The following is a 12,612-nucleotide window of genomic DNA, read 5'->3' as shown; positions in this document are numbered from 1 at the left end:
CTATCATGCTCACCTACCCAAACACTCATCTACCCCCCAGGATGAACTGCAAAGCTAACAACACCACACCACACACTGTGAGCGTGTGCTCTTTCAGGCTAGATTTGTTACAGAATTGGAAGGACACCAGCTAAAAGATTAGACGGTTAACACGCCAAGAACCAAGTTCCTCCCACAACTAAGTCATGTATTTGAAGATTTCCAGTCACCTGTGAAACGTTCATGAGCATCTCAGTGATGTTTCCATTCATGTCAGGAAGCGGTAGAGTGTTTGTCTGGGTTAGACTTCTCAAATCTGCTGGAGGACTCGGCTGAGGCTCGGCTGAGCTGTTAAAGGAAGCTGTGACACCACATACAACACAAATCAAACATGAGGTACGGTTTTCAAAATTAGGACCTAAAAAAGGGGGTCCTAGCTCGCTGGATTGTTGGATCAGGCCTGTTGCTGGAGGTGTGAATTCTTCCACTTAAGTCACAGAGGAGGCCTCAGAAGAGGCCTGTCTACACCGCCATGATTTCTGTTGCCGTGCTCTATTCAGTGCACCTTTGTTGTTGTGCTCTGGGTTTAACGAGGAGTTCCTGTGAACATACAAATGAACTGAATTACATGTGTGTTTCTCAGTTTCGTGTTCGGGGGAGAGCACTATGTAGTTTTGATTCTCGCCAGGCCTACATGTGGTTGACCTGCTTTTTACACTGTGCCTGTCGAGTCAAACTGACTCTAACCATGACATTATCTCTATACAAGTTAGCCTTAGCTTTTCTCCTGCAGTGCATCAGACACTCAGCACACAGGCATGTCAGCTCATGTCCAATCTCTTTATTTTGAATTTCCAGCCTGTGGTTTCTCTTCCTACTTTTATGCTCGGTTCCTTTCCCATGGTCTTTCTCTCACTTCAGGAGAGCCATCTCACACTTCCACCACAGAAAGAGAACTCGCACTCAGTTGTGGTAGACATGTTAGCCCATCAGTGAATCATTTCCAACTGAATCACTTTTTTGGGGTGCCCTTTCAAATGTCATTTGATGTAACATTTTAACAATTCAGTTTTATTCATAAACTAAACCAATCCGCTACAGAGAGCTTGAGAACCCATAATGTAGGCGACAGAACCAAGGACTCTAGAAAAGCAGTCTTTAGGTAGAATGAATTACTCTTTTGAATCGGTTCACTGGGAGTTCACTTAACATTTGCCTCGTTGTTGTTATTATCCTTCACATTTTTATAACAATATTTCTACCATATAAAATGTCATTTAACCTACCTTAATGAACAACAAACACAACAAATACAAACAGTAAACTGTTAGTATTTGTTTCCTTAAAAAATTACCTAAAAAAAAAAATTAACTGGTTCACTTAATGTATTTATCTGATTAAACCACCACAGTAAGTACCTTAACTGAAAAAAATTACAGTGATACTTTCAACCGACTCTGAACCGAATCTCGTTGCATATGAGGAGCTGACGTGGCCTCCGATTCGATGAATCTGTCAATCGGGCTTTTGAATCACTGAATGAATCAGCTCGGTTAAACCGACTCGAACTTTGTGGTGATCCCTGAAAGCTGCGCTGGTCCTATTGTTTAGTCACTTCCCCCTTGTCCCCCCCCCTTCAGGTTCTTGAGTAAGACCACACAGGAACCTGCCGAGCTAACTGACTGCTTAGACAAAAAGCCCACAAACCAGTTGACGGCAGGTTAACAACCTTTCACATACTATCACCAAAAGATCTTATTATTGTGTCATTTTACTTTCATTTCTGTAGATGTGGCTCCTCTGAAGACCAAGACGTCGTTGTCTGTCCGCTACCTCATTGCTCTGGTTTGAGCTGGAGCCTCTGGACGCAGCTTCTCTCAGACAGAGGAATGGACTGGTGGTGCAACAGGACCTTTCTGCTGGTCTTCACAGGTCAGACATGCTATACTTTAGTGTCTCTGTTCATTTATTGCTTTGATTAGGTCATTAACTCCTACATTTACTGACTTTCCACATCTTATAGATTTGCAGTGTACATCATTCCATAGCTTGTACAAGATACAGCAATTAAAAAAAACATGAAAATATTGTTGCTGTAAAATTTAAGATGTAAAAAAAAAGTTACAAACTACTACTGTCTCATCAGAACTCTAACATATCATTTTTTACTGATATGTGTTGAAGGACCCCCTAAACATCATGTACTGTAAATGTATACTTCCTATTTAAATATTTTATTCTATTGATTTCCATTTAGGAGACAGAATTAAGTGCTGATCAGGTGTTTTTTATATCTTCACTGCAGAATTTTAGTAATCCTTTTCCCCGCGGTTCATTTTGAGTCCTTCTCTACTCTTTTCCACAGTGGGAGCAGTAATTAAGAGCTCATTCCAGGACACAAAACTTGAACCTGTGGTACCAGCAACAGCTGAAGTGTGTTCAGGAGCCAATGCTACCATCAACTGCACTTTCTCAGGTTCTGGAGACCTGAAAGTGAAATGGTTTTTCAAATCTGATTCCAGTGAAAAATCTTTTATAGACTTTCATAAAAGTAAACATTACCATCATGAAAGTGGAGAGACTTGGTCAGAGCTGACTATTCTAAAAGTTACGCTCAATGACAGTGGACTGTATTTTTGCGAGGTTACACAGGACATCCCTCGACTTGTAACGGGCCTCAGCAATGGATCTCAGTTAAACGTAGTTGGTAAGTACTGTTTTATTGAGGTAAGATTTCAGTGGGGATTTAGGACGTGTGAGAGAATTTTTAGAAGTCAACAAAGTCAAACATTGACATTGAGATTTCTAAACATCTGCATTTTAGGCTTTTTCTTTAGGTTTTTTGAAGGTTCACTTCTTTAATCAACTTAGGTTGGTTTATCCAACGTCAGGCAATAAAATTGCCAATAAAATGTACCTTATATTTACGGCTTTTGGCAGATGCTCTTATCCAGAGTGACTAACGTTCTCATGTTACAGAGGACAGGCAAATTAGCATTTAGTCTTTCTAGGACTCAGTTATTAGTACATTAGGATGTACTTGTCTGGTCAGAGATTCTAACCCCTAGTTTGCTATGTAGATAGCAGATGTGTATCTACTATGCTTTACAAACTGCAGTCTACAAACACAAAGGGTAATGTCACCATTGTCATTTCTACACACAGACTATATCTCAACATATTAAATACATTAATCACATCTCTTTAGCACTTTTTTTTTTTTTTTATAATAATAAAAAATTAGTAATACTATTTGACTATGTTGAGTCAGAGATTCTCTGTTCAACAGAAAGAACACTGCTAACGTAACCCGTCTGCAGTTTGTAGTGCGTGTAGTGTAGTGGGTACACCTCTGCTGGACTCTCTCAACAGAAATGACCTTCCATAGAAAAATGACACTGGTAGCATCATCACATCACACTTCTTGTCTCTAGATGACAGATGGTATAGTGTAGCGGGCAACTCTTCTGCCCTCCTCCCAGCAGAGCAGGTTTTGATCCCCTGCCCAGAAAAGAACCAGGAGTCCTTGGATAAGATGTCTAACGCTACACTACCCTCACTTCTGTACCAGGATTAGTGCGTGGGTCACTCAGGATAAGAACGCCTGGCAAATGCTACGCAAACAAATGACCACAAAAGGAGCTACGCTGTTGAGAAAACTCGTAAACAATCACTTTTTCAGAATTGTGTAATTCCTGTGTTTTTATATGATAAATATGATAAATAGTAGGAGAAAATGCTTTAGATATGTATAATACTTGTCATATGTATATGGCATTATATATTATTATAATATTATATATTATATTTATATTATTCCTCTCATAATGAACCTTTGATACAATGTAAATGATATTTGGCATTTTAAAATAATACAAAAAAAAAGAAAAATAGAGTTTTGTTTTAAATTGTTTTGTAAACAATTTAAAAAATAGTAAAAAAAAAAAGTGTTTTTCTCAAAAGTAAATTGTAATGCACTGTCTCTATCATGTTTTCATCTCATTTCAATCAACTACATCATATTACATAACTCCTATCTGCACTCCTTTTTCAGATTCACACACACACAGTTCTCCAGGGCATAACAACAGTACAACAGCAGCACCAACACCCACAGTCTGCGGTAAATTTTCAAATCTTTAGTAACTGACTAAATTATTTGCTCAAGTATGATCTGTATATAAGCTTGTTCGGACATCCTGAAGATGATGATCATTAGTTATTGCAGAATTTACTACTGTATGTGTGCTTTTAAAATGGTTAGAGAAACTTTTGAGAGTGTGTGGGGCTTTCTCTGTAGTGGAGTAACTATGTAGTTATGGAAGTTTGTGTTTTCCCTGCTCTTGATCTGATAATGGCAGATGTTTTGAGATGTAGGTGTGTTAAAGCAGGACAAATGCTAAATCAAATATACAAGTCCTCTCAGGAATGGACTAGCCATTGGGAAAGTCAGGAATTCATACTTGTGGGCCAATCTTCTTGTGAGGTCCTTTTCCCACTGCTCTTTTTAATTCATTCCACAATATTTCTATTGGCTTAATAGGGTTTGGATTTTGACTTGGCTATTCCAAAAGTGTTTAAAATATCCTGCTTTAGCCATTTCTTTGTGGACTTACTTGTGTGCTTGAAGTTGTCTTGCGGCACAGCTAAGCTTCAGCTTTGCTCGTACCGTCCATAATTCATACACTGTATGTCCAAATGTTTGTGGGTTCCCCTTTTAATGAATGCATTCAGCTACTTTGAGTTGCACCCATTGCTGACACATATGTATCAACACACACAGCTGGTCTAGTCCCTGTTGAGAAATATTGCCAGTAGAATAGGACTCTCTGAAGCAGATGCCTAACACCAGGCATGGGCTAGAGATGTCAAAAGCCCCCCAGAATTAAGCTGTGGAGCAGTGGAACTGTGTTCTCTGCAATGATGGTGCCAATACTCCAATACTTTTGGGTTGAGGAGTTGGGAATTAGGTAGGGTGGCGATTGTCCATTACCCTGAGCTCACTTATGCTCTTGTTGCTGAATACAATCAAATCTTCACAGCAGTGCTCCAAAATCTAGTAAAAAAAAAACTTATCTGGACATTATCTCTGGATCATCTGTCACTAAAGAAGACAATTGCCAGAGGCCAAACTCTTAAGAATACTTTTGTAACCTGCAAGAACTCTTTCCTGAGGTCTGAAGAATCTTCTTTGTTCTGGCACACTTCCATAAGTCTGTGGTGAAGACCAGATTTGAATGGTAAAGACCCATGTTTATGTTCTTGAAACATGGGAGGACCTGCTGTACTCCATTGACTTGATAGACAAACCTGACTCCAATAACCTCCTTCAATGAACTCTATGTCCACATAAATCTTCTTACAACAGAGACACTATATGGAAAAAAAGTACTTGGACACCTGCTCATTCATTGTTTTTTCTGAAGAGTTGATCCTGCTTTTGTTGGAGTAACTGCCTCTACTCTCCAGGAAAGAAGGCTTTCTACTAGATAGTGGAGGAGCACTGTTGTGAGGATTTGATTGCATTCAGTAACAAAAGCGTTAGTGAGGTCAGAATGTTGGACGAGCCCACGCCAGACATTAGGCATGGTGCCGATCGGTTCACGCTTATCTTACTCTCTGTTGGCAGTGCTTCTTTACAAAGACTAAATAAGCTGTGTGTGTGTGCATTTGCACATTCGTATCAGCAACTTAAAGTAGCTGAAAGTACTGAAACTTTATAGCAGCTTTGTAGATTTTAGAGTAACTGTTACTGCAGGGCAGTAAGAAACAAGGCTTTTACCCTGAGCGATCATCTTTCAATGTAATAAAAGTCAAACAGTTTAAGTTGAAAAATGTCAGGCGGAAAAAATCAGGCCGCATATGACAAGAAATTGGATTGCAGATTTCCAGCCCATACATTTCTTTTGTATTTATTTATTTTTAAAGATTAAAATTATTCATTGTTGTTCTTCTTATTCCTCTAAAAAGTATCCATGTCGGACAGTTCATCGTCTTCAGCTTGGTTGGTGTGGACAGCCTCGACATTGGGAGTTGTTGTACTAGTGATAGCCACAGTCATCATATGTAGCCTATCCTGCCGAAAAAAAGGTACTGAAAAATCCAGTCAGTCCAACCTTCCTGACTGAGACACACAAACAGCAGCAACATAATCACAGAGTCTTCCCGTTAGATCGACTGACTGATTACCCAGTTTTAAAGGAATTCTCCTTCACTCTAATCTCTGTCTGTTACATCTGTAGCATATGATTCATTACCACAGACACTGAAGAATGTTTGGACATTTTTGGTTATGTTGGTATAAGAACATTTGCATACACTTCTTTAAACCTGTAAAAAGGTCTTTACACTTTTCTCTTTTACAGGATGGTTCTTCTATGGCATTGCTTAAAGAACCCTGTGTAAAGTCTATATTTTTAAAAGTGTAAAAGAGAGGCAACTGAAGCAAGTCCCTGTTGTCCTCTAGGGGAAAGCAGAAAACAGCTTAATGCATGGTTCCAAGTATCACTGATATTTCCAAAAATGTAAACACTTCACATTGAATACTATTAAATACTATACTGAAATATGTGAACTCTTCACAGTTAAATCTAGACAGGATAGAGTACAGAACGCAATAGGATTAGCTGTATTGCGGTGTGAGAACTTGGTCTTGCACTGTAAGGAGAGAAGTCTGTGTTCCCCAATAGAAATGTGATCTGTGCATTAAAACAATTAACCAAATTAACCAAATATACTCAGTGGGGCACAACTTAACACGTTTACTGTTTGCTAAATTGTTCTAAATGATTAAAAAAAATTATATATATATGGTATGGGATATATATATATATATATATATATATATCCTTTACCTTCCAACTTATAAACACGAATATCTAGTGTTTATGAGGAGTTCAGCAGAAAGTGGTGCCACACAACCTTCCTCGGGTGGGGTTACCTAACAGACTGAGGGTCACGCTTATATAAACATGCTCTTTTATTAAACCAAAAGTGTTTCTTCTATGGCATCGTTTAAAAGACCCCAGTGTGGCACCTTCATTTTAACATAGTAAATGTCTGTGGTAACGAACCATACGCTACAGATGTAACAAAGATTGTAGACAAAGATTAGACTGAAAAATGTATAATCAAACACAAAAATGTAATAAATAGATTTTATGTAAATAAAATAAGGAGAAAGTGAATTTGGCTGATATTTGCTCTTATCGTTTATGGCTAAATAATGTTACATAGCCTCTTTTCAATAATCTTAATTATTTTGATGCTGATATTTTTTATGAATATATGCTGTGTGGTTCAACATGCTGTTGTAAGAATTAACTGTGCTTGGCATCAACTCAGAATTTTTAGCAGCTAGACCCTCTAGTCTGTTAGTTAACCTCGCCTGAGGCAAGTTGTGTCTCCCCACGTTTAGCGGAACTCCTCATACACTCTAGTTAGTTGTATAATATTTATATATATATAGATTATATATTTTTTAATATTTTATTAATTTAGAACATTTTAGCAATCCAGAACGTGTTAAGTCGAGCCCCACTAAATTTGTTTAGAGGTCAACAAAATAAATAAGTTCTAAGTGCAGAGAAATGAGACAAAATGGCTCCTCTGTGGCAGTCAACTGTACACTCATGAGCAGCAAATAGAGATCAGGTTATAGTAAGAGCATCAGACAGAAAGCAGCCCTGAAAGCAGGAGGTATGATCACACTGAACGTGGCTGCAGTACGAAAACAGTAATGCACCCCCTGAGCAAGGCTTTTGTTCAAGGTCAGGCGAGCTCTTTCCTGGCTCGTGGTGGGGCGCTGAATGAGCATGTAGGTGTCGTGTGGTTATGAAGACTCAGGCGCTCAGACGTATATGAGATGTCAATTTCAGATTAAAGAGTGTGCCGAAGTCTGTGTGTGGTTAAAGTGCTGGTGTGCAGCGTGTGAATGCACAGCAAGGTGTTTGTCCTCTTTTGGTGTCAGACCCTTATCTTGCAATTGTGTGAACTGACCATTTGATCAAGATGACAGATTGTACAAACAGGTTGTTCTTCATTAGGTTTTGTTTTTGGCCTGTTTCTCATCCAGTTATGAATCTATACAGCGTAGTGTGTTGCAGCCATCATGTGTCACTGTGCTGTTGTTGGTCTTTGATCATGTTTGTTTGTTATGTTGGGTCAAAAATAGGTCAAAAATTGCTATGAGAATTCACTAAATTACAGCTGATTTAGTTGAACGTACCATCAGTTAATGGCAGACATCCATTATCACTTCGCAATGATCTGCACAGCTTTCTACACAGTCACAGAAGATAAGACAATAAGAATCCCTAATTTATACATTTGTTATGGTCAGTATTTTCAGCTGTTCTTTGATGCATAAATTAGGGATGCCCCCTTATCCCATCTGAGTCTCTTAATGCTGAGTATCAGCTGATACCGATCTGATCTGTGTTTGTATAATTAATACAGCCACAAGGTTTAGATAAGATGAGCTGCTGATTCATCAGTTCAGTAAAATCCCCTTATTTTCAGTAGTGGTTTCTATAATAAGACATTCTAGACTGATTGATTTAGTTTAGTAGAGACTTTTCTTAAAATTACTGTTAAAGTGTAAATGTGCTGTGATTTGGGTTCTATAGTGTGAGTGTATAACCCTCTGAGAACATCCTGCCTGCTGCCGGGTGGGCAATAATAGCTGTTAATGGCACTTTAAGGACAACAGGCTGGTGCTATGACCACTGCTGTTAAAACAAACACTCTGAACTAGATTGGGATTAAAATAGCTGATACCCAATTCATTTAAATATCCCTAGTATATATAGTATATGACTCAATGCTCAAACTGTCACTGCAACAGCTCACAGAAGCCACGTAGTGTAGCACAGCTTTGTTTTAGCACTGCTTTGAGAACATTGTAATTATTTTCGGTATTATTTTTTTTGTTTTACCCTATAGTTTTGCTTTCCTCTCTGTGTTGTCTTGGTGCCGTGTGTGGTTTGCTTAACTTAACTCAGTAGATGATAGGAAGATTAGCTTTTAGCCTAGCATTTTCATCTGCTCACTTCCCTGGCTTTTGCTTCCTCCTGTCTTGGTTACGCCAGATTTTCTCAAGAGACAGCAGTGTTTCTAGTTCCCTTCCATGTACCGAACTCTTATCATTCAACTATGCTGACGGCAATGAATATTCAGAGTCTGTATAAATTATATATTGAGCAAGATCTAATTTCCATTTTACATAGAATTGAACGTTACTGCAATATTCCTACTATTTTTTTTTTACCTGATACTTTACTTTGTATGTGTGTTTTTCAGAAATCCCTGTTTATGAGAACACGAATGTCTTCATACAAAAGAATCGCTCCCCACGTCCAAGAATGCCCGTGGAAAAAGGCAAAACATCTATACAAACAGATACTATGAAGTCGCATAACTATACACATCGACCCCATGGTAGAGGTAGACAACCGAACCTCTAAATTTAAAAAAGATCTGATTGGACTGTCCTTTCTGAACCTACTGCCCAAAGCTTGTTAAGCACTATTAGAATGTGTTTTTTTGTGTGTTTTTTTATTGTGTGTTGTAATTTTTCTCCACTATGTGGCTTTAACACACATACAAACAGGCCTTTTCCAGGACAGAGGCATTAAAAAAGGCCTACAGTTGGCTCTTTTGTCTAAATAAAAAAATAAATAACAGATAACTAAGCAGGAACTATTTAATACATGCGCTGTATTTTGCAGGTGAAATGAATGCATTACTATGTTTTTTTAATATATGTAGCTAAATCTGATGAGCTAAACAGTGATTTTAAGAAATTAAATGTATGTAAAATGTAAAAACTTCAATAAATCAGCATCATCTGTATAGTATGGCATGTTTGTTCCTTATCACTTGTGGGCGATCATTAGAAATCAGTGCTGTTTATGTCCTTAAGGCATGTGGTTAATATTAGCAATTTTTAAAAATCACTAAAATGTTATAGTTAAGGTGATGCTAAAGATACAAAAATATATAGATATATTTATTTATTTAGTTTTTTTGTGTTGTGTTTGTGATGTTTCACTTTCTAATTATAATTAGAGTTACTTTTGTGTAATTTATGTTATTTCTAAAATTATGCATATATTTCTAAATATTGCAGTATTTTCTGTTCTCATCCAACCCTGTAACACTGTCATTTGTCCCCTTTAATATATTGTTTTGAGCTTTGTGACAATGTTTTCAGGAAGCAACATCAGCAAAAGTCTCTTTGACCACATGGTTCAAATAGAGGTTAGATTAGCTTCCCTCCTTGCTCTCCTGTGCATCACCATTTTAGCTAGCATTGAAGAGCATTAGACACAAAACCTTCAACCCGGTCACATTCAACCCTGCAACAGTTTACAATGACTTACAGTGGGGCCAAAACATATTTAGTCAGCCACTGATTGTGCAAGTTCTCTTACTTAGAAAGATGAGAGAGGTCTGTAATTGTCATCATAGGTACACTTCAACTAAATCACATTGTAGGATTTTTAAAGAATTTATTTGTAAATTATGGTGGAAAATAGGTATTTGGTCAATAACAAAAGTTCAACTCAATACTCTGTAACATAACCTTTGTTAGCAATGACAGAGGTCTTCACCAGGTTTGCACACACTGTAGCTGGTATTTTGGCCCATTCCTCCGTGCAGATCTCCTCTAGAGCAGTGATGTTTTGGGGCTGTTGCTGGGCAACACAGACTTTCAACTCCCTCCACAAATTGTCTATGGGATTGAGGTCTGGAGACTGGCTAAGCCACTCCAGGACTTTGAAATGCTTCTTACAGAGCCACTTCTTTGTTGCCCGAGCAGTGTGTTTGGGATCATCGTCATGCTGGAAGACCCATCCACATTCCAGCTTCAATGATCTCACTGATGGAAAGAGGTTTTGGCTTAAAGTCTCACGATACATGGCCCTGTTCATTGTATATTGTATATTGTTATATACAATATATTGTATTGTCTCTTGTATATTGATATTTTACACTGTATCAGTATTTGTTAATGTATATATCGTTAAATTCTGATACATACCCCACCAGCCACTGCAGACTCTTAATGATTCTTAAACAGTAAAGTAATTATCACACTGAATGATCTAGGATGACCCAACACTAAGAAACCGTTGGCAAACTAGGCCCCAAACAGTGGACTGCTGGGGATGTGAATGAGTCAGTGGTGCCACCCAGTGGATCTAATACAGTATTGCTTCTGAATAGTCTGCAGTATTTCTTCTTTACAAATGTTGGTGTATGGTATTTGCTGTATTTACTGTATTAACATGTTTGCTGGGCTGGATCAGATGGACCAGACTGTCTTAATATAAACAGTGTGTGACTTTTCAAATGTAATAAAATAATAATATAATATACTAATACATTTTAAAGGTATAAAATGTGCTTTACATGAGTCTAAAATTTGCTATTTCATAATGCTAATCCATGATTACAGTTCTACAGTCTACTCTAAAGATTTGCAGGAGATCTTGGGGGAAAAAAACTCACAGCAGTGATTCCCAAACCCTGGTCCTGGTACGCCCTGCTCTGCACATTTAACCCTTTCCTGAATTCATGTGGGTGTGTTAAGAGTAAAAGAAACATTACAATGGCTGTGTCTGAAATGTAAAAAACGCTGCCTACTGAGACAGTCATGTGTGAACTGAAGTTAGGTAATCTAGGCCGAAATCTGGCCAAAAATGCTAATAGATAATGACAACACAGCTAAACGCTCCTTTCTAGCAGGGAGCTATCAATACCATGGCAATGTCAGGACATATTGTTGCCTTCGTGATCGAGGCGGACAGCAAGGCATCAAGTCAGCAAGCTACCTTCAGTTAATTTAGTGTGTGTATTGCAAGCCACACTGATTCTACACTTTGTTTTTGAAGCCCAATGGAGTTCCTGAATGAGGTGACAGGTGAGAACTTTTACTTAGCAATTTGAGTTCTCACAACTTGCCAATGAGAGAGCAAATCAGAGAGCAAGTTTGCCAATTTATCTAGCCAATCAGATTTTAGGGTGAAAAATGTGACGAATACAATTACAGAAGGGAAAATATAGTCAAGCCTCAAAGGGTGGGGTTAGAATACAGCCAATTAGAATACAGGATAGAGAAGTCAACAATCAACAGTCAACAGTCAGATTGCAGGATTGCTCATGCAAATGGCCAATCAGATTGCAGAAGGGAAACTTTACTAGGGACCCAAATACCAGCCTTGGCATTTGGTGTGCCATGTTATATTTGGTGTGTTTTTGGTGTGTTTTACATTTGGAATATTATATTGTATATGTTTTTCTAAGTATACTGAGGACATCTTCAGTGCTTAAATAACACAGAGCAACTGCAATTTCATTTAAACTTAATTATTGTATTTCTTCTGGTTTAACTGAATGTGTTCAGCACATTCTGAATAAAAAAAATCACTGTATTAAATATGGGCGAGTATCTGAATAGCAGTCTTTAAGAAAAATACTATGAGTCATGAAAATGTCTTTAAATATCATAATATAATATTTTTTAATCCTACCTATGATTAACCACTCACTGAGTATTCCTCACTTTTTGAATGGATTAAGGCTATAGTGGATTGTATGTGGTTTTATGCTGCACTTTAGGTTTCTTAT

General features: G+C 37.8%; 1 long non-coding RNA gene across 1 annotated transcript; it reads left to right on the top strand.

The window, feature by feature from the left end:
* Positions 1-1,685: 1,685 nt before the first annotated feature.
* LOC140538259 (uncharacterized) lies at positions 1,686-9,758 on the top strand. Its single transcript, XR_011977725.1, has 5 exons — positions 1,686-1,911; positions 2,345-2,686; positions 4,034-4,102; positions 5,950-6,069; positions 9,280-9,758. It is a non-coding gene; the product is annotated as an uncharacterized lncRNA (long non-coding RNA).
* The last annotated feature ends 2,854 nt before the right edge of the window (positions 9,759-12,612 follow it).

The sequence above is a fragment of the Salminus brasiliensis genome, chromosome 17 (assembly GCF_030463535.1).
Source record: "Salminus brasiliensis chromosome 17, fSalBra1.hap2, whole genome shotgun sequence".
In the NCBI taxonomy this organism is placed as follows: domain Eukaryota; kingdom Metazoa; phylum Chordata; class Actinopteri; order Characiformes; family Bryconidae; genus Salminus; species Salminus brasiliensis.
Note: the sequence above shows the minus strand (reverse complement) of the source record. Positions and strands in the feature narration are given on the sequence as shown.